We start from the raw sequence: 23,222 nt of genomic DNA on the forward strand, positions 1-23,222 counted from the left end.
ACAAAAGTTTGTATTTTACAGTCAGACTTTTCTCCAGCCATTAATGAAAGCATAACCCCTGTGAAAAAAAAATTGAAAGCTTTTGAAATTTATCTGGTCCACTCACAGAGCACTATTTAAAGGAAATGGATCTTGTAAACACAGCAATTCAAAATAGAGACATTTCAACTTTGGACTCCAACTTCACTTTTCATTTGAAATTTTCAGGCAATGCAGCTGTAACAGAATGTCTTATGGTTAACCTCCGGAGTCCAACTGAAGCTTTGCAAATGTAATTTTGAGGCAACATGCACTCAGTGAAAATTTGGAAACCTGTGTTAGATACCTATGGACTCCCAGTAAGAGTGACACAAACCAACCAGCTCAGTAGGCCAGAAGCCACCTAAAGACAGTGTCTTTAAGTGTGCAGCTCCTTACATCATCAGATGGTTAGAGATAGTCTACAGGAAATATGGAAGACACTATTTGTCTGAGTTCAAGCAACTCTATCAGAATTATGTGAAGTCTCTTCTTATTACTTGATATCTGCATTCAGGAACTCCTTCCTTAAATTAGGATCTTCCATTCAAAAAATGAGGTGACATCATTCCTTTCCCCCCCAATAAAAAGAAGACAACTATGACCCTCCTTTAACAGGGGTTAATATTAGGTTTTGCAAGAACAGAGAGCAAGTACTTTGAAAGTACTGTATATTTTATGCTCACTTTATAATATATTTGGCTGAAGTTACACCAAAATGAGGCACAGATAATTAATTATTAAAATAATTTGGGGAAAATTGATGTTATTCTAACTACAAACAGATTAATTGGGTCCATTGTTATTTTTCAGGGAAAGGAGAAGAAGTGATGGGGAGGTAGATGAGACTTATTTTTCAAGCAGTTTTCATTTTCTTTCGATTTCTCTAGCAAGATTCACTTGCCTCACTAGAATGAATAACAACCTATACAGAAAGAATTGGAAAATATGCCACATAACGAAAGACTGAAGGGGGTCAAGCTATTTAGATTACCAAATAGAAGGTTAAGTTGTGAATCAATCTCAGTTTGTGAGTATCTACAGTAGGAACAAAACTTTGATGAGTTCTTCGTTCCAGCACACAAAGATACAACAAAGATGTAAGAGCTGGAAAACAAAACCATACAAATTCAAACTAGCAACACAGCACAATCATTTTTTACAATAAGAAATTAATCATAGGAACAATTTAACAGTGATTGCAGTGGATTCTCTATCACTGCCATTGCTAATAATATCTGATAGGATGGCTTGCTTATTTTTTTTCCAAAAAGCTATATTGTTGCTCAGGGATACACAGAAGTCCTATTTAGTGTGTTACAGAATAGCTATGTTCATACTGTTTCTTTCTTGCTTAATCATATATGAGTAGCTATATCAAAAAACACTAAAATGTACTCACATTAAGGGTTTCCATCAACAAAACAAATTGGTCACTTTAAGTACAAGTGATGGCATATTTTTTCCTTGCCTTAAGAGGACAGGAGCATTTCCAGAAATCTTGAAATTAGTCAGGTTATGATTTGGAAAGAAACAGATGCCCCTAAAGAAACATAAAAGGTATGTGCACATTCATTTTCATTCTTTCTGTTAAGGGAATACATGGCAAAGAAACAGCAAACTCCAATACTTCCCACAAGAAATAGTCCATGTTTCTGCTTACTTGTCACCCACAGACAGTACCGTTCTGTAAAATGGCTAGTTTAAACAGCAGAACCTAATTCTCTCTTCATATATAAACCAGCTGCAAGCTATAGGCTTCAGGCAGGAATTACAAAGTGAAATTCTGTACTCTCCAATTATTCTGGGCAAGACAGTAATACATCAATAAAATGGCCAGATATAAAGCAACAACTGTAAAACATAACCGATTCCTAAACGTGTAGACCTTATGTATTTACTACTTAATTTTGCTCACTGTATAATTTTCTCCCCTTCATTTAAATCCCTAAATCTCCTGTTGGGTTTCAGAATACACTGTTATCTAAGGGAAATCAATGTTGACAAAACAGTACGATGCCAAAATCAGGTGCACTTCAGCAGCAGTTTGTCATAGTTTCTTATCCAGCATCATTCCAATATGATGGTAATGACAACTAAATTCCAGTGGCTTACAGAGACTTTTTTTTTAATCTCTCCAGTATAATTTTTTCTTTACCTGAGTGCTTTATGTATTTACATTCTGCCTTCTACCCCAGAACGAGCTACATTTCACATGAGCATAAATTTGGAAAGGAGAAATGACATTAAAAGGTGCTGCACAAATGAAAAATTTTAATGCTGATGATTTTTATTGTCATATGTTGTGTCATTCAACAGACTTGTTCAGCTAGAAGCTTCTTATTGTAAGAACTGTCTTTTAACATGGTTTTAAAACTGGGATTTACTCTGTACTTCCTAAAGGTTAGACCTGAATGTATTGTGCCCTTCACTGCTATTTCCCCCCTTCTCTTTTTGATTGTCAAAAACAATCAAGGCGTACAATGACTGCACTTTGAACTTGATGTGCCTGAAAGAAAGGTTGCCCAGACTGGATTAAAAATGATTTATGCTAAATTGCCATAGGTTTGTCTGGCATGTATCATGTTTGGTTCAGGTAATCCTAATTATGACTTTTTCAGGGAAAAATTCCTATTGACTACCAGTTCTGAAAACTGTCCTTACTTTATAACGTGAAGGTCAAGCAAAATTAAGTTAGAGTTTTGTTTCTTGGTTTTCCGATTACTGCTTTTTATTTAAAGGATTTAATTATTCCCCTCCAACCAATCATTTCTTCTGGCTAGGAAAATAAAATGTGCAAAAGGATGGGAAGTGATATCCATAGGAGGTAGAAAAGGTTACTTTCTTGTCTTAAGGCTAGAATGGAGGAAAAAAAATTCTTTCTGCATAACAATATCCCCAAACTATTTATTTAAAGCTTGTGACATGGGAGAACTGAGCCATATTATATCCAGTCCATAAGAAAAATTCCACTGAATGATGAAATTCAGTGTAGATTTTTACATGCAGCACTCCCCACACAGTTGAAGAAAGTGCAAAAAATGTAAATCAATGCTGATCTTAGCCCAAGAACATTGGTTGGAGAATAATAGCAGACTGGGGCTGGGTAAGAAATGAACTGCAGATCAAGTATGAGAGATTTCCTGCAGACTGTGCTTGTGCAGAGCTTTACCTTTAGCTCAAGAAATAGAACATGTTCTTGAGCAGTAAAAGTTTTCTCTTTCAGTCTCATAGAGGATTTTTCGATATAAATTACTTTTAATTGCACATTTATTCTTGTATGGGACCGTAAGCAGGTATACATGACAGCCTCTGGTTGTACTTATACAGAAAATGTCACACTATAAATGATTTTTATTTCACAAGTGAAGAAAGAGTCAATAATTCATATATGGTGTAACCACAGGCAAAATTCCTAGGTATTTCTACACATAACAACTAAAATCTATCCATGGCATACACTGTGCTGTGTTTATTCGGGAGCTTCATTTCACAGGTCCTAGTTATTCTGTCTTTTTCTGACTATAATTCCTTTGATCTTTCTCTGGTCATTAAGATTCTAGTCCCTGAGATTCCAATGACATTTGCTGAGAGGCTGTTTGCGCAACACATTCTTACAAGTTTATGAATAATTTCAGGGACTGAGAGAAAGGTAATTTTCAAAAAACAGGTAAGTATTGAGGTTACTTCGAAATTCTATTCTGATTAAGAAATACAGCAAAAAATAAGAAAAGCACCTAAGGAAGGAGTACTCTAAAACATATAATTTACATCCCTGATCCTGCAAACAAATGCATTGTTATGAACAACCACTGACAGACAACATAGTCTTCACTGGCTTTGATTGGTTCGGCTGTAGATTTGGAGAAACTGCTGATTTTTTTTAATTTCCTGAGAAGTAATTTTACAATGATGCCTAGAGCATATGATAGACACTTTCCTTTACATAGTCATAAATCTCAACGAGTAAATGATAGTAGTGATGGTATTTTCCTCCCAGATAAAACTCTTACACCTTGCTATTAAAAAAAAGGGGAAAAAAAGGAAGAGGTAAATCGATTTTGCATGGCATCAATTTAGAATCAATTTAGCTTAGCTACATAATGAAAATGATACGAGGAAATTGTGCACTTTTAAGTGTCAAAAAGATATACTTATGCTAAAACATTCTCACCTTCAGTTACTATGATGGCTTCCATTTTATACAGTTAAATTCTTTAGTTTTTACAATGATCATTTGCATTAGGAAGAAAGATAACTGTAGAAACATTATGTAATACCATTTGCAGACAAACTGGGAATATGGATACAATAAACATTGCAAATATGCAGCCAGAAAATATCACTTGAAAAATTTTGTTTAAAAAAATAATCCCCCAAAACTCCTTTGGAAATTTGTAACTGCTCATAATTTCTATTCCTATCTAAATCTTTACTAATGTGCTTAACAGTATATATGCTGAAAAGACTTGGATTTTAGAATGCCACTGAAATTAAGTACCACGGACACATATCAGATGAAAGAATTCATGTCAGACTTCATAATCTGAAATAATAGGTACAAGGAGCCATGTGTGGACAAGAACTTAAGGATATGCCTCATTATAAAGATGAAAATGGTATCAAGAAGGACTAAGGTATTGAGGAAAAATTGAAATAAAAGGAAAAAGTCATGCACCTTAAAAACTACCTGGAAGTACAATCCTGAAACAGCTTTGTTCAGTGCCCATCTATCGTTTAAAACTTGATAAAAATATAAAAGTTCTAATTCTGTACATTTCCATGACCCAAAGTAAGAAGTGGGATTGCTAACTCATGCACATCTTTCATGTATTCCTGATTGTTAGTTTTTTTCCAAATTTCTGTTTCATAGATTTTTTAGAGTGACACAGTACACATCTTTCAGATGTCTGCTGGGGTGACTGTGAAGAGTGGTGATGATGACACACTGGTATCTTTGAATAAAGATTTGTCAACAATAAAAAAATAACCAAGTTAATTTAAAAAGCCCAGCATGTTAAAGGGACAGACCAAAAGAAAAAAAAAAATCACTTTCAAATGAGAAAACATAAAAAAGAGCAAGCAAGCCCGGTAATACTTTAAGATGAAACTTGCAGAAGGCATAAAAGATAATAATAATAAAAATGTTTTCAAACACCGAAGAAGTAGGACGACTGTAGAGTCAGTGAGGCCAGTAGATTATCAAAGTACAAAAGGAGCACTAAAGGAAGGTGAGACGACTGCAGAAAAGATAAGTGAATCCTTTCATCAGTGTTCACTATGGAGACGGTCAGGAAGGTTCCCTTCTTCACAGGGATGAAATAGAGAAACTATTTTTAAAAAAAGCATCAATAGAAGAGGTTTTAGTGCAAATTAATAAATTGAACAGTAACAATTGTCAGGACCAGGCAATTTGTTCAAGAGTGAAGGAAGTCTAGTATGAAGTTACTGAGTTACCAACTGTGGCATATAAGCTATTGCTCAAATCAGACACTGTGGCAAGAGGAATAAAAGAGATACAACTCTTGAGAAAAGACTCCTGCAGTGACTCAGGGGGCTACAGAATAGTAAATTGGATATCCATCGGGAAAATAGGTAGGAGTTATGACAGAGAGCAGAATTAATAGATGCATAGATAAATATGAAATATTTGGTAAAACTCCACATGGCTTTTATAGGCAGTAATCCCACAAAATCTCTCAGATTACTTTGAAAGAGTTAATAAACATTGATTAATTGATATAATTAATTTGGATTTTCAGAAAGCTTTTGACAAGGTTCCATTCTCCAGTGCTTGACCCATGTTGTTCTTCCTTTTTTCATTCCTTTTATTTCCTCTTTTTTCTATTAAATGCATTCTTTTTAGGACAGCTATATCAATGTAATTTCATACACCTACTCAGTATTCTTTTTTCAGCTGCTATTTTTAAGTTACTAAAACAATGAAAGCAACACAGAAAAAGCTTTGACGCACATTGACAGAAAGGTGCCGTGGCTATTGATCAGTCAATTTGCAGAATTTCCTAGGGTCCTTTTACAATGAAATTCTGACAGTGTTCCCTGTTAATTTTATGATAAATGCATCTCCTGGGATAATATACAACTCAGTTTTCAACCTGGTGTTTATTGTGTTCAAAATGCAATTAATATCAAGTTAACAAGCCACACTGTCAAATCTCAGAGGCAAATGCCGTGTACCATACAGATAAATGCACAGGAGAAGACAGTCAATCTTTATGGAAGCTGGGCGAAACACCCCTTGTATTCTTCTGAAGAACAATTTTGAAAAAGTAAGAAAAAATGCTTATTAGAAAACCAAGAGAGGGAACAGCTTGCAGGTATTGGATTTGGATGTGCTCCTTCTAATTGCCTTTCAAATATCCTTTTTTTAATTGAAGAGGTAGAGTAGATTAGGAGATATGTTTGGACTTAGCCATAGATGGTGGGGTTTTTTATTTTTGCAGAACTGCAGATGTATAAATCAAATAGGAACATGGTTCAGCTACATAATGTAGCTATGATTGCAGGATAGTTTCATCTCAGCTGCAAAACCCTGTGTCTTAGTTATGCAAAGGATTAACTCCTCTCTCTTGAGAACAAAAGGAACAGGCCCCCGTTAGCCCCATTTCAGTCTTCTTTTATTTAATTAGAGTATTTAAATTGGATTTAAAGTTTTACACAAGCAGACCCAGTTAAACCTTAGAAGTAAATGTCTCCCCCCAGGTTCATTTACTACAACTTTGTTTGAGGAGGACAGAAATTTGCCCTTTGGGTGGCATCGAAAGCGTTAAGCAATATCAGATATAGCACATAACGATCCAGTTCATTTTATATCATGTTACCAAAATATGCCCTTTTATAAATCCTTAATTTTTTTTTTTTTTTTTTGCAACTAGAAAGATGAGAAAGGGATTACAGTGCTCACTAAGTTTAATATAGAGCAAAAGGAAGCTTTCCAGCCCTAGGTCAATTTGTTGCTATCTTTGTCACCTACTGCTTGCTGTTTTGCTTTAGTAATTGCATATTTTATCTCTGCTTAATTCCTTTATTGCCTAGTTCCCATCAAAGATTATCATATAAACCCAAGAAATGGGAAAACAATACCCTTGTCTCCCCCATTAAAAAAAGCCCCCAAACCAGCAAAAAACCACCATACTGTTCAGGACACAAAAGAATCTATGCATCAGGAAATATCTAAAAACCTAAAATATTACCAGGCAGCCTATTTTCTATGATTAAAAAAACAAACCTACCAAGCATATAATACTGTTTGCAAAAAAGACTATCTTGGTCTGTGCAATGTCAGTTTTCTATGTTTAAGCAATACCTGACATTAGCACTGTACTACACAGCACAGCCTCTGAAAGCAAAAGTAAACACAACAATTTTTCTATTTAATCATGTCATTAGTCTGGAAGAATGAAAGTAAGGACTGTCCAAAAAGTTATTATTTGCTGCAGCCCAATATGGCACAGCAAATAAAGAACAAATGACTAACCTCTTAACTGTCTATAATCAGTAAAACATGAGCCCCCAAATGCATCAAGATAATGTTAAATCTTCAATTTAAATAAAAAGTGACTTAATCCAAACCTATTATTGTACCAAGGAATTGTAGATTTCCAATAGAAATGCTCAAGTACATGTAATATACCATATGTGAAGGCCTCCACCCTGACTATAAATCATCATAGTTTTATTCTTATACTAGTTCTGAACAGAATGTATTTATTCTTAATGTCAGTGTGAAAGAATTGAAATGAATTTATTAAAACAAGAAAAAAAGAAAATATTTTGGGTTTGTTTGGTGGGGTTTTTTGGTCGGGTTTTGGGGGTTCTTTTTGTTGTTTGCATCATGGTTTAAACCCAGCCAGCAACTGAGCACCACACACCCGCTCACTCACATCTCTCAGTGGGATGGAGTAGAGAATCGGAGAGGTAAAAGTGAGAATACTCGTGGGCTGAGATAAAGACAGTTTAATAGGGAAAGCAAAAGCTGCGCACAGAAGCAAAGCAAAACAAGGAATTCATTCACCACTTCCCATCGGCAGGCAGGTGTTCAGCCATCTCCAGCAAAGCAGGGCTCCATCATGCGTAACTGTTACTTGGGAAGACAAAGGCCATCACTCCGAATATCCCCCCCTTCCTCCTTCTTCCTCCATCTTTATATGCTGAGCATGACGCCATATGGTCTGGAATATCCCTTGGGTCAGTTGGGATCAGCTGTCCCAGCTGTGTCCCCTCCCAACTTCTTGTGCCCCCCCAGCCTCCTCGCTGGTGGGGTGGGGTGAGAAGCAGAAAAGGCCTCGGCTCTGTGTAAGCGCTGCTCAGCGGTAACGAAAACATCCCTGTGTTATCAACACTGTTTTCAGCACAAATCCAAAACATGGCCCCATAGCAGCTACTACAAAGAAGATTAACTCTATCCCAGGCAACCAGCACAGGTTGGTTGGGTTTTCTTAACTCCTGCGCTGCATTTCTAATACCACAGAACTGCAAAATTGTTTTTGTTTCTGAGACAAGTCTTCCAGGAGATTCCGGCCATAATTAGGACCAGACAAACTTTAAAGTCACATCAAAAGTCATAAATAAAAAAGGCAAGGAAGGGGATGCCATTTTTTATGACACAGTAAATATTTTCAAACAGCCTTCCCACTGGAGATGACTTTGTGTTAGTAAAAGTGGCTTTGAGAGACTACAACGATGCATTACTTAGATCATTAGAGGGTGATGCTTTTCGAGTTTCTTCTTTTACCATAAAGCAAGCTTGACATGAATATTGAAAAACTATTTCTGTTTTTGGGGGTGTTGCTATCAAACTAGCTGCAAATTCTGCAGTTGCATTCATGGTTTTTGTTCAGTTCAAATGAAAAATCTCACACTAACATTCAGAAATGTGGGTCATTACATCAATTTGTATCAGATAATTTACATGTTTAGCCAGTGGTTGTGCAGAATCCAAAATTGTGTAAGACTCACTGTTCCTAAAGATATTTCAAAATTATGTCACAAGTATTTTGAGGATTTTTGGTCTTTACAGTAAGTTATGTTAAGTTATGCAGGAAAACAGTATTACCAAATAAAATCGGAACAAGAATACAGGAAAAAAAAAAAAAAACGGACAGGGAAAAGCAAAAAGATATATTAAGAAGAATGAAGGGAGTAGGCAGAAAATTAATACATGTAATTTGAAAAAAATAGGAACACAATAAATGGAAATTCAGAGATAAAAGAATGCAGGAAATTAGAAGACAGACTTTTAGTAAGTCCAAATATTATCTGCGCTAATGAGCACTAGATGGGAAAACTTTAACCATCTCTCATGAAAATGCGAGAAAACTCAGAGAATGGGACTGCAAGGAAACCAACAGAAAAGTTTAGAAATTGAAGACCATAGCCAGTCTGAAAGCTGTTTTTATACAATATATTGTACCCACTGCAGTCATGAGGGAAAGGGATGCAACTGTAGCGAGTCAAGACTATGAATAATAGTTTATACAATTCCTTAAATAATTCTTTTGTACCATGAGGATTTATTTCTGTTAAACAGAGTCAGTGTATCAGTACTCGTAGCTATGGTTAGCTAAAAGGAAGGAGCAAATATTTGTCTGCTGGGCTATTTGAACCCTCAAATAAGCCCTAGGTTGAACCATTTCTGGTATCTCTACTGAGTCTGCCTATTAGGTTGAAACATGCTTACAAGGAACAAGGACATACTATCACTACTCCATAAGAAGCTACCAAAAATGGATTCAATGTGCACTTTTGTTAAGATCTGTGATGACCTTAGCTCAGACTGGTGCTTTAAGGTAAAAGGTAGTTTAGTAAATTAATGCTGATATAGCCTCGAATTTTAGGACCTCTTACATAGTACGGATTATCATGTCAATGTCAGATGTAACACCTACTGAACTTTTTTAGTGAGCGAATCGTCAGAAACCATTCATAACCTCTGGTAACATGGAAAAGGATTTCTTAATCCATTGTCTACTTTCTAGTTGATTAGCAGCACACAATGTAAGACACCAAGAAAAAGTAAATTCCAACTCATTCATGTCAGAGGCTTATAAAGGAACAATTCCCACCTGTTCCTTTCCACAACATATTCATAAGTTTTGATAATTATTATGATCATATACAGTTTTTAATATTTAAATTTACTCTGTTAATTACATGATACCATTGAGATCCTTTAGCCTTCAACATGCCCTGCACTTCTCTTTGGACCTGTTAATTGCCTTGCAATTATCAGCTCTGTTATTTGCTGCTCCCAGACATTGGAAAAAATGGCGGTTGCTGAGTATAAAACACCTGCAGTGGATCTTTCCTACATGAAAGACCTTTTAAGCAAAACACCACCTCAGCACTCTTGGTTCCTTTCATAGATTCACTCAACATGACTTCTACAACAAATGAAGGATGTTGAGTCCCCAGATTATACTCTTTCCTGTTCTACTAACTTTAACAATAGTTTCTAGCACTGCATGGATTCTTGCGTTCAGTTTTCTCTGGAGAAAACTGTCACGAGGTGGTGATCTGTACTTCACGCTTCTCAGTACCCCTTAAGCTTAGCTTTCAGTCCTAACTCATCTTTAACCTTTCTTCCCCTTGATCATTTTGCACTTGAATACATAATTTTTTCAACAGGCGAGACATGCCTCTTCTGTGAGCTACTATGAAAAACAACTGATGGAAAAAGCACCCTCATATTAGGAGTCCTAGCACCAAGAGGTGTTAAAAAGAATTACTAGTTGATTGAGATAAGCAGTAGGAGAAAAAAGACTGCAAAGAACCGTGCTAAAAATTTTCCCACATTGTTACCCTGCCTCAGACCACATCCAATCCATCCTTTATCTGATTTCTTTCAAATAATTTTTTATTATTACTTGTTTCTCAGCCAAAGTGACTTTCTTCTTTTAGGTGTTAGTCTTAACAACAAAGAGATACCAATGACCTCTTTAATGACCAGTAGTAAGGATTGCAACTCCAACCCACAGCCCAGTTAGATGTAGGAGTGTTGTGGTTTAACCCCAGCCAGCAACTAAGCACCACACAGCTGCTCACTCACTTCACCCCCACCCAGTGGGATGGGGGAGAAAATTGAGAAAAGAAGTAAAACTCATGGGTTGAGATAAGAACAGTTTAATAGAACAGAAAAGAAGAAACTAATAATGATAATGATAACACTAATAAAATGACAACAGTAATAATAAAAGGATTGGAATATACAAATGATGCACAATGCAATTGCTCACCACCTGCCAATTGATGCCTAGTTAGTCCCTGAGCGGCAATCCCCCCAGCCCCACTCCCCCCAGTTTATATACTGGGCATTACATCACATGGTATGGAATACCTTGTTGACCACTTCAGGTCAGCTGCCCAGGCTGTGTCCTGTGCCAACTTCTTGTGCCCCTCCAGCTTTCTCGCTGGCTGGGCATGAGAAGCTGAAAAATCCTTGACTTTAGACTAAATATGACTTAACAACAACTGAAAACATCAGTGTGTTATCAACATTCTTCTCATACTGAACTCAAAACACAGCACTGTACCAGCTACTAGGAAGACAATTAACTCTACCCCAGTTGAACCAGGACAAGGAGGAAAGATCTGGAAGCCCTAGAGGAGACAGAAAACACAAGCAGGTGAAGCTGGTATCATGCTGCCTTGAAACTGATATATATTTTGGGGAAGAGGAGGACTGGGACTGAAAAGAGTGTTTCAGAACTAATAATTTCCAATTCTGCATTAGCTCTCCTGAAAAAATACATTTGCTAAGTGATAACAATAAAATAAAAAAGTAAAATGGTAACTATATCCCCAGAATATACAATTATGCAGTAAGTATAAAATTCTTATAAAAAGAAGTTATGAGATTTCTGCAGGGACATGGGCTACAGTTACTTCAGTGTAATTGTTACCCATTGTAAGTGTTACCCAGACACTGTTACACACCAAGAGTCTGTTAAGATTACAGAGTGAAATAGTCTCATAGATTTACCCATATTGATACGTCTGAGTCTCCATCTTACACAGGTTCCACTGACTGAGACAGGAAGGAATATTATTTATTTTTTTGATATTACATATGTTCAATTATTATTTGTTCTATAGTATTTCTCATTAGGTAAAAAATTCCCTGTAAACATATGTTCTTTTAAATCTGAATGGTTGCCTGCACCTCATTAACAACTTATTAAGCTGTTTATTTCTATCCTAGAGGTCTGCAGGTCTGTATAAAAATGCATGCTTTATACAGTATGGTAACTCCTTGTTTAACTCTGGCTTAATCATTCCTGTGTGTTGTGTCGCAATGCAGAGATTTCATTTGTGCTACACTAAGATTACATTTTTGTTTAAACAATGACATTGGCCTATGCTTCACTTGATCTTGATTAGGTTCCGTGTGACGGGTATCATTTTCTGTTTACATACTCTATTACATTTTCTGTGTATCTATATTAAATTTTCTCTGTAATTATATCAATTAGGAGAAAAGTAGATTAAAACATTCAAGGATTATTTTTTATTAAGTAATAAGGGAATAAACTCTTTCAAGTGATCTAGAAGGAAAATTTCTCAGTATATATACTAAATTTATGAGCAAAATAGTGCACATAAAATAATTTTCAGTGACTAAGGCAGTGTTTAGAACTTTTCATTTCTGCAGCTGTTTTGAGGCTGTTTCTCCTCCTGACCTAGTCAGCTGGAGTAGGCACACTTTCATGGTGTAAATAATACTATGGGTAAAACATACACTTTGCAGAGTCCATTAGAAAGGATTTTTATTCTTGTACTGCATTGTCTGGCCCAAAAGAACACTGGTCAGTTGAATCTCCGATAGGGAGGCCTTATTAAAAAAGACAGCAAAAGAAAAACTTTTAATGATATCAAGGTTTCAAAAATTCAGAGCAGGTAACTTATAAATTACTATTTGCTAGTTACCTGACTTTCACGCAACCGTCACCTACTTCATCCTCTCCTAAACTCAAGAGATGCTTGATCTCAGAAGTAGTGAACAAATAGCATGTGATGATTTATTTTCATGTTCTCCCTATGGTTTTCCGGTATTTCGTTTTTGTTTTCACTATGCAAGAAGCACCAGTACAAACATGATTCCTGTAGCTGTAAAATGGCATTACTATTCCTTTGTAAAATCTGGAAACAATGAAGATCATATGAGGAGAAACACAATAAGCCCTGTCTATGTTCTAAGTTGAACAGAAATGAATCAGTGTGTCTAGACATCAGATAGCTACATTAGCACAAGATTGTGTTTGAAGTAATAAGCTCTGCTTAGATCCATGATGTAGCATCTAAAATTTTTTTAATATTGCTCTACAGGGGATGGCAGAAAACTGAAAAAGTAGAACACAGACTGGAATTCTCTGTATATTTAACAACACTGGATCTCCAAATTCATTAATTTGAATTGTGCTGTGCTCTTCTTAGTCCCCACTGAGGATATGGATCTGTTTCTCAAAATTGCTACCCAACTAACATGTAGAAAGGCACCTGAATATTTTAAAATCTCAGCCAGAAGACTGACAGTGTCTGATGGAAAGGTCAGTTTTCAAATGAGAGATTAGGGTTTTTTTCCCCTTTTATATGCAATAGCCTATAATGAATGAGCAAACTGTATTTCAGGATCGTAGCTCAACTGGAACATGGAAATTAATTGTGCCAATCAGTCAGCAAGTAGCAACCTGTCACAAGTGCCTGAACATATTAACTGTGAAATGAGTCAAAAGAATAAATATTCAGCATGAAAACCTTCTGAATGCATAGCACATAGTTATGTCTGCTTCCAGTAATATTCACAGCACAGCTGTATTTGCTGTGCCAAACAGAGATACAAGTTTAAAGCCAAAATAGGATTAATTAAGCAAGGGTTGTAGGATCACCACAGGCTGATCCCAGCATCACAAATGAGATGAAGTCTCCAGTTCCTTCTGTGTGCTGGCCAAAATAATTGTTCTGTAGTGTGCTGTGCTTGGAAAGGCAGCAATGAAGGCATGCTATTTGGGTAACCTCTTACCATTAAGCCACGAATTAATCTGCTTGTTAATGTTTGTCATCATGGAAAGACACTTTAAAAATCCTAGATACGTTATTGCTGCCCACTATGACCATCTGCAACAATCATCTCCTTGGAATAAAATTCAAAGTAGTGGTGCACTTTGAGCTAAGACCTTGCTGAAAATTAGTGGCTTGGAAAGGCTGCAGGTTTTATCCATTTTATTATGTACTGTGTGTAAACCATGTACATATGGTATTATTTCTGTATTAAAATTCTTCTAACAAAGTAACATCTCGCAGAAAAGCCTTGAATTCTCTATTTCTATTAATAGAGAACGGCTCAGCTACCACCTCTGTATACGTACCATTGCTGGTGAGAGGAAACAAACCAAACAAAAAGAATGAACCACCAGAACTGCATTCCTAGCATCTGAAATCTATGGATGCAAAGCTTGAAATTAAGTGACCCATAAATCCCTCTTGGAAAAGAGGTGGGCAGGGAGAACACAGAGTCCATGAGAGAGCCCCAGGCAGACAGGCTGAGGCTAAAAGGGAGCTGCTCAATTGCCCAACAAAACCTTAAGGCTCCGTACTGACGGGCAGTAGACATCCCCAAGTTTAAAAATATTTATTTAGAACAGGTCTCATTAACATTGGTTGAGACGTACCAGAAGAGCCAAGATGAATTCTTCTTGTTAAATATTGACGTAATTTTGCTATTTAATTTTTCTCTTCATAATTATGAGGCTGGAAACCAGATTAAGACCACAATCTTTTGATTGGCTAAAACAATTTTGTGCTGGTTTTGACCCACAGACCACCTTGTGACAGAGAAGCATCTAGGTGAAGGTAATAAATCTGCAGCACATTTCTCCAGAGTCAATAGACTGAAATCAAATGGTGTATACATGTCACATGTATGTATACCTCTAAAGGATTTAAAGAGCTCAGGTGCTGTTTAAGGTATTGCAGCATCCTGCCAAACCAAATTAAGATTCAATGTGAGGACTTGCAGCACCTCTTGTTTTCTGGGGAAGAATTTCCACTAGAACAATAAAAAAGCACCTGCTCTGTAAAGAATGGGCAACGATAAGACCCCTAAATCTTCATGGTAATTTGGGAAAAGAAGAAGATAAATTATTAACTTATAATTACAGGACACTTGTTTGTGTCTACTTACAGCATTTTAATGTACCTATTACCATAATATTTATGGATCATATTTATTTGGACATTAAATGAAAAAAGAAGTAATGCATTTGGTTTAGAATTTTCTTTCTCTTGTCTTTTTTTCCCCCCTACTTCTATTGAATATTTCTACTTGTACCTAAACAAGAACTCTGATTAGAGTAAGTCCTAATCCTGCAAAAGCCTTACAACTTCTTACTCACTACAGAAAATGCAAATAGAGAAGAGGCACCTGGAAAGCAACCTGTACGCACACGGTCAGAATGATAGCTGCACTTATGGCATCCCTGCCGGGGAACATACGTTTTGTTAAAAAGATCGTTTAACACTATAAGCAAATAATCTTTTCATGTTCTCACCCACTGAAAGATACATGAAGCATGACATGTTCCATCAGACCAGCAAGTGCTACTAACACCAAATGTGTTTAACAGGGAAAGAAAAGCCAAAGAAAATCTGGAAAACTCAGACACAGTACTGTGGAGGGCTGTGGAGTTTTTAGAGCAAAATATATCATGACAGATGTAGAATCAAGCTTTCATCCAACATTAAGAGCTGTCAGGGAGATGGGAAAAAAAGAAGATAAGGAAATGATGAGGGAAAATAAAAATTGAGATTTTTTTTTCTTATTTGGTTTAAAATTAATTAGAAATCAACTAGAAATTCTTATGTAAAAGATGCTTGAGACATTAGAACAGCCAATAAAAGGTTTAATTGCAATTTTGAATAAAGTGAGCTAAAGAGGTAACAAAGAGGATTTATATATTTACTTTTGTAACTGAAACCAAGGGGCAAAAAAGTTTGACTCAAACACCCAGTATTGGAAACATTAAAGACTCTTTAATGGAAGGTGGGCTACATCAGGTTTTCAGAGTTAATGTTGAAAGATGCCTTTAATTAGAAGGTTAGTCTAACTGTCCAGGTAGGAGTTTGAAATGATGACATCCACTAATATAGAACAATTCACAGACTTAAGCTAAAAATTACCAGGACTCAAGACAGAGGAAAAGACAAACCAATTACAAATACAAGTCTTATGATCTTTCCATATATGCTGTGCAAAATATCATAAAGGCAAAAAGATTGTCCCACAGCCATCAATAAAAGGATGTGAAAAATTTATGTTCTGATTTCATAACTTCTCTAGTCACAGAAGAGCTAACGATTTACACTTGAAATGAAACAGCTGAAGTTTGTAGCATGGTTTTTAAGCAGACAAAGCTTTGCACTGCAGATAGTAGCTGGTCTCTGTTCAACTACCTTATTTCAGCAATGTTACTAGACAACGGCCAGGCACCTTCTAACTAGTTTGTGAAGTCAGATGTATTGGAATCCCTGTCACAGTGCTGGGCTCCAGAAATATTAAGCAAGGGCTTAATTTTAACGTCCATTTGCAAATACCTACTACAAGCAGGAATTCCACGAAACAAGGAATACTTGGAGTTTAGTTAATGCAGAATCCTGCACTTCTAAGCAGCATAGAATGAGCACTGTAAGATTTGAGCACACTTATCACCATGTGAAAGAGGAAAGACATGAATCTTCATGGACATAGTTTAATATTTTTCAAGATATACTTTAAGGAACTAAACATGTAGGAAGCAAGCTTGCACAAGAAACGTTTTCCCACGTGGAATCCTTTGGGAAACCAAACGCAGAGCTCTGTCTCCCACCAGAAAGTCTGCATTATTATAGAACCTGAGACTGCTTTGAGTGCATCAGCAGTCTACTGAGACAACTCTAAAGTAAATTTGTAGTCATGAAATTACTAACAAGTTGTTACTTGGATTTTTCGGGGGGGGGGGGGGCAGGAGAGAGAATCAAATTATTCTCATTAAAGAATATGAAAAATTATTTATAAGCATGATCAACTATCTTTCTGAAGTATGTACATAAATACATACAGAAGCTTGTGGGCTAGTGAGCTGAAAAGAAGTGTTTGATGAAGAAAACCACAAATAAGACTCCTGTCCTCAAAAGCTAAAATAATGTAGTGCTCATGCAGTCATTTTGTGATGCCCTGGAAAGCAATATTAGGATGAAAAAAACAGTGCATAGCCAGCATTTCTTTGTAGTAACTAATAGAGACATGACAGAGATAGACAGTGATTATGATCAGGTAGCAATATACAACTTGCTGCATAAATTTTGGAAGTGAAAAATTCAGTTTTCACCTTTGGGGCAAAAGTAGATTAGAAGTTAAATTGCAAGCCAAAGTTTTGTCATAAAACTACTGCTTAGTTGATCAAAACTCTGCAACATTCCCCACATGATAAGCTGAGGATAAAGTGGTCAGCAGTACTAGAAGATGGTCCAAATAGAACATACTTTACACTATAGCTATGCACAAAGAATAAACCATCAACCTGTTACAGTACAACTGTATGTCTGATGGAGGACTTGAAGCAATCCAATAAAGCACTGAATGGGATGGCTTGCCACAGGCACTTAAAAAAAAGTCTTATTCCTGGGAAGAACACTTGCAAGATAAGTACCATCTGACCTATGTTGCAAATACTATTTCATTAGAAGGGACCAAGGCCTAAACTCGGGAGATTTAAACATGACATCAAATCCACAGTCCAGGCTGTAAAAGGCATATTTCAGAGGTGATAGCACAGATGCAGCATTTTCAGAGACGAAATCAAAAAGGATACTTCAACAAATGAGGCATAGTCCAAATCTAGAAGAACTTGGACAAAGCCTCACCTACTATGCTGGCTGAAGAGGAAGGCATAAAAAGGGGGAATAAGTAGTATCAGAGGCATAAGCAAGGAGAGGGACTCTGTATTGAAGAATTTGAATTGTGAGTCAGTTGGGCCATAATGTGATGTCAGAGCCATTTCCCTCAGTAGGGAGCACATCTTTTACTAAAGGGACACAAGACAACAAATCCTGATACAAAAGACCAACAGCAAAACTGTTAAAAAGAAACAACAAGCAAGGCACAGTAGAGGTTACAAAATTAAAAAGATGGAATTTGCACCAGGGCCTTCACCTCTATAGATTTATTTTAATGCTACACAACATCACAGTATCTCTGGAAAACCAAACCAAAGCAAACCATACTTCTGTGATAAAACACCCATCTGGTTTTACAATGGTGGCATCCCTTTGTATTATTACCCAGCATGCAGCACATGAAATACTTTGAGAGCACCCTGGCCTTATTGAAGTCAGTGGGAAATTTGAAATCATCTTCAGTGGAGCCAGGATGAAAGTCAGAGAGCAGTCCTATTGATTTCAGCAAGACTACTAATTGTCTGAGCTATGCAACAGCATGAATCTTTGAAGAAGCGGGGCTTCAAACAATTTAGTTGTGTTTATTTACCAGTTACGAAGGCAACAACGTTTTGAAGTAGGCTGCAACACTGACAGGTGTTTCAATTGAAATTAAGTGCACTATTTCATTTTATTGAACCTCAGGTATATGCAGTGTAACTGAAATGAGCATTCTGGATCAGCAGGTATCTGTTCCCTACTGTAAAATAAATTAGATAACCAAAAGCAATAGCAGCATCCTGCAGCAGAGCCCAGGAGCCTTGGGTGCTCTAGCTCTGCATCAGGGAGCCTGGATGGGCAGGGAACCATCCTTCAAGCCAAGGCTCTTAAGGTTTCCAGACATGCAGTTTTCAGGGTCCTCATTTTTATGGCATAGAAAGGAGGGGAGAAGGAGAGAAAATTTCAGGGCATCTAGGCTGCTTGCTCCATGAAGTGGGATTTCCTCAAACGCTCTTGCTCTTTCCAGCTCACATGGGACAGCCTGATTCCCTCAGCTGCAGTTTCTGAAGTCAAAGGCAGCAAGAAGAGCCCCAGAGCCAAAACAGTGCAAGACACTATCCAAAGATGGAACAACTCTGCATTCTACTTTGCTTCCACATATGAAAGACAAACAAAACCAAAAAATGTAGGGGTTCAACTTCTACCTTACCTTATTTACAGATTTTCCTTTTTTTTTTTTTTCTTGTGTTTGCATGTGTATGAGCAAGAAAGAGAAAGATTTTACATTCAGAATTGTAACCTGTTCTAACATTGCCAAGATTATTCTTTGGAAATTTTGTATCATCAGATTCACACAAGCAGATTTCATTTCTCGTCAAATATATTATAACAAAAGTGAGGACTAAGAAAGAAACTACCTACAAAGGTCAGTAATACCTAGGTGATACAGTGAATGCCAAATATGTGCATTCCAAGTACAAGACATACTCACGTCTACATCATAGAAAATACTTTTCTTTTGTCTACTCTAAACGATCATTACTCTTTAACAAAATTGGATCTACTCCTTTTTTTAAAATACATATTGTTATCACAGGCTGAGACTGCAGAAATATGTCTTGTAAGCTTTTTTTTGGTAGGTATGAGCAAGTAGGTCTTCTTCATTCTTATGGTTTTGAAGGCCGCACCCCAAACTGGGCCTCTTGGGCATGATGATAAACACAGTTGCTTTTGCCAGCACACAAGGAAAACATAAAATTGACCTAGTACAAATGCTTTCTTTTAATGTTGTATATTAACTAGAACAATCTGTTTTCCAGCTGCCAGTCTATAACTTGCCTAATCAACTCTCAAACAGATATTACATGAAATTCACTGAATAGCTCTTTTCCTCACTATAATTTCTTCTTCACTTGATTTCTTAGTTCCATAGTATTATCCACAGATATAAACTGTATATTTAAAGTCATTAGGTTTTCAGTTTTACTAGATAATACCAGCTGTACTGCAACTATTGAGCTTTAGTCTTTTATAATCTTATTTACTTAAGCTACATCTTTTTTACATTGTTTGTATTTCACATAAAACTTGCCATCAATGAAATTAGAGAAACACAGTGCTAACATTTTCTTGAACATCCATAACAAAATCGAACACCAAGAATTCTAATGCTTTTAGTTTATCTCCACCTTAAAATAAAGTTACTTTTATTTAAAAAAAAGAAAAAAAAAACAAACAAAACCAAATCACAACCTTAAACCCCATACATTTAAATTGCTACAATTTACAAACTGTCACATAAGTTAGCATTTTTTTTTAAAATACTGAAATATTTTTTAAAACATTACTTAAGATATTTACAACCATTGCCTAGTTTAGTCTGTTAACTTCATATTTAAGAATACTGCTATTTAAATGAAAATGTAACATTTAATCCATAAAGTGCAAACAGCTCAACTTTGTAATATCACGTAAAAAAATCTTTATGAAGTACACTGTAATCTGATTTACACTTTTAAGTTTCTCCTGCCTAAAAAGCAGTAGTTAAAAAAAAAAAAAAAAAGCCAAGTTTACTGTATGGAAAAGTACCGAAGTCCTCCATTTGTAATTATTGCTTGGGAAGTAAAATCAATTTGGGCTTTATCATTAAAAGTTCAGTTAGCTAATAAAACTTTTTTGTAATCTTATTAACACTGTGTTCAATTTATTTTAAGGGTATTTTTCTATATAGAGGACATCTGAAGGACTGATTCTACTAGAGGACAGGAAAATTTGTGAGAAGAGCATAGTTTAAATTAATTTTGCAGAATACTTATGATAAATGAATCTCATACTTATATGATGAACACCTGAGACACAATTTCGATCCTAAGATATATTCAGCTATCCGGGGAACAGAAACTATGTTTCATTATTCATATAATTGATCAAAACAGCCAGAATTCACACATCAGGAGAAAAACACTGAAGGAGCTCTTTATGAATAAGCTACATATTAATATCTAATTATTAAGAATTCTGAAAAACAACTTACTTGGGGGGGACTTTTTTTCATATTTTCAGCTTACTAGAAAATATGCACAGTATGTCTGATAAATTTTCTATTGAAATATTTTCTCATTCTCATTATGAGTCTCCAGTACAAACTGGAATGTGCTCCACCATGTGAACTTACCAGTCACCCTGACTGGGGACCTGCCTGGAGCAATCTCCTCATTTTGTTCTCAAACATTTCCCCTTACCGAAATCCATGGATAAGGAGCAGCCAGGGCACCACCTCCCATCCCAACATGAGCAGAGGACAGGTAGAGCCAGGGCCAGGAAACCCTAAGAATCACCATATTGCTGTAGCTAAACACCCATATATGCTCTGGAAGAACTGAGCCAAGGCTCTCTGTTGGTGGACTACATCATTGTTAGTTGAGCTGTTCAATTCAAACAAGCATATGGTAAAGCAACGTCAAAAAAAGATGTTCGGGGTCTCCGTTTTCAGAGCTCCAGCATTCATCCTAAGTCTTTTCTTGATCAGACATAAACAAAGCAGTCCAGGGTTACTGAATACACAGAAATCCTAATCTACCAGAAAGCTGAGAGCATCAGTGGAATTACATGCTTGGCTTGGTTTTATATTCTTCCTGAGTTATCCAGTTTTAACAACTCCTAGAGACACACAGTGGCGAAGTGAACTTTTGCTCCATGAAGTGGGTGTGCGCTACGTTCGTGTCAGCCTACTAGTGCCTCAGACATCTAGACTGAGGACTTAACTGAAGCCTGGTGTCCCTTCTCACCTTTGTATGCTGCAGGACAATTTTGCCTTTGTACTTGGACTTTCTTACAGCGAAAAACAGGGTGTAAATAGATAAATAAGAAAGTAACATTACATAGTTTAATTAAAACCCTATAAATCATGATTTTATCCCACTTAAAGAGAGAATATGTTCACCAAATAACAAAGTGTGCACCTTCCACCTGGTAAAGTCAAGCATACAGGGAAAAGATAACATCCTCCAGAATGGGAATCTTTTCATGAATGCAAATGTCTTCTATATAGAGATCTATGATACTGCTATACATAAAAATACACAGGTTTTGTTTTTTTTTTTTTACACTAATAATATTGGGGTGGGGAGGAAGACAAGCAAACACACCTGTTTTTCTCAAGGTCTGAAAAATCCAGTTGACAGCACAGAGACTGAGGTTATAGCATGTAAGACAAAGTGTTGTAAAATAACTGAACTACTCCTATGCAAGCTCGAATGGGGACCAGGAACTGTTCAATTGCAGTAACATGATGTATCGTGTTGCTGTGGCTACTTTTTCCCTTCATCTAAAGTAGTTTGTCTCTATGATACCTTAAAATACACTATAGACATACCACAAGAAATTAACCTGAGAAAACAGTTAAGTGCCACGAGTATAGAAACATACTGGGGGGTGGTGAGTGGGGAATGTGCGCACTTATAAATAAAGTATTTGCACATGTATTAATGATAGGTACATATTCATTTTGTATTTTTTAAAGTAATACATATCATCTATTATTTATATACAGTTAAAAAAAATGTGCAAACTGCCTAACAGATACAAAACAAAAATATTCACAGATGTTCCAAGACCTACAGTGCATTCAAGTGACATATTCAAGTATTTAAAGTGTTTGCATTATCGTCCTTTTCTTTGAAGCTCCATTACTGAAGGTAAGAAAGATTTAAAATATTCAAATTTTTCAGAAGTTAGTACATGTTATGTTGGCAGTATTGTTTTTCAGTGGCCAGATGGACTTTTTGAGAGCTCACAGAGTTCTGTAGGATAAGTACCAGCAGGCAACTTGGAGTACGGCACAGAATAAAGAAAGACTTTTGTAGATTAAGAAACAGAGACCTTTATGAAGGAGCCTAATTACTTTGTACCCTGCAAAGAGTAACTAAATGATCTGGAAAATGAGAAAATTTTGAAAATGTTTGTTGTTCCATCCGTACAGTGCATTAAAACACAGGTTGAATTTAACAACACATGACTTACTAGCTTCATTATCATGATCCATAGCAAACATTCATTAGAAAAAAACCCTGTTTCATCATTTTTTAAAACAAAAGTGTTCATAAAAAAGGTAAATTTGGTGACAAAAAAAAAAAAGAGACAGTTATTTTTCTGAATGTTTTTTAGTTGCCTCCCCCCTCCTTCTCTCTACATGAAATGAGGTTCGAAATCTATGGTTTTAAAGTAGGTTTACAAGGGAGATAGCCACCCACTTACCTTTGAAATTCACTGAGAGT

The sequence above is a fragment of the Harpia harpyja genome, chromosome 2 (genome assembly GCF_026419915.1).
Source record: "Harpia harpyja isolate bHarHar1 chromosome 2, bHarHar1 primary haplotype, whole genome shotgun sequence".
In the NCBI taxonomy this organism is placed as follows: Eukaryota; Metazoa; Chordata; class Aves; order Accipitriformes; family Accipitridae; genus Harpia; species Harpia harpyja.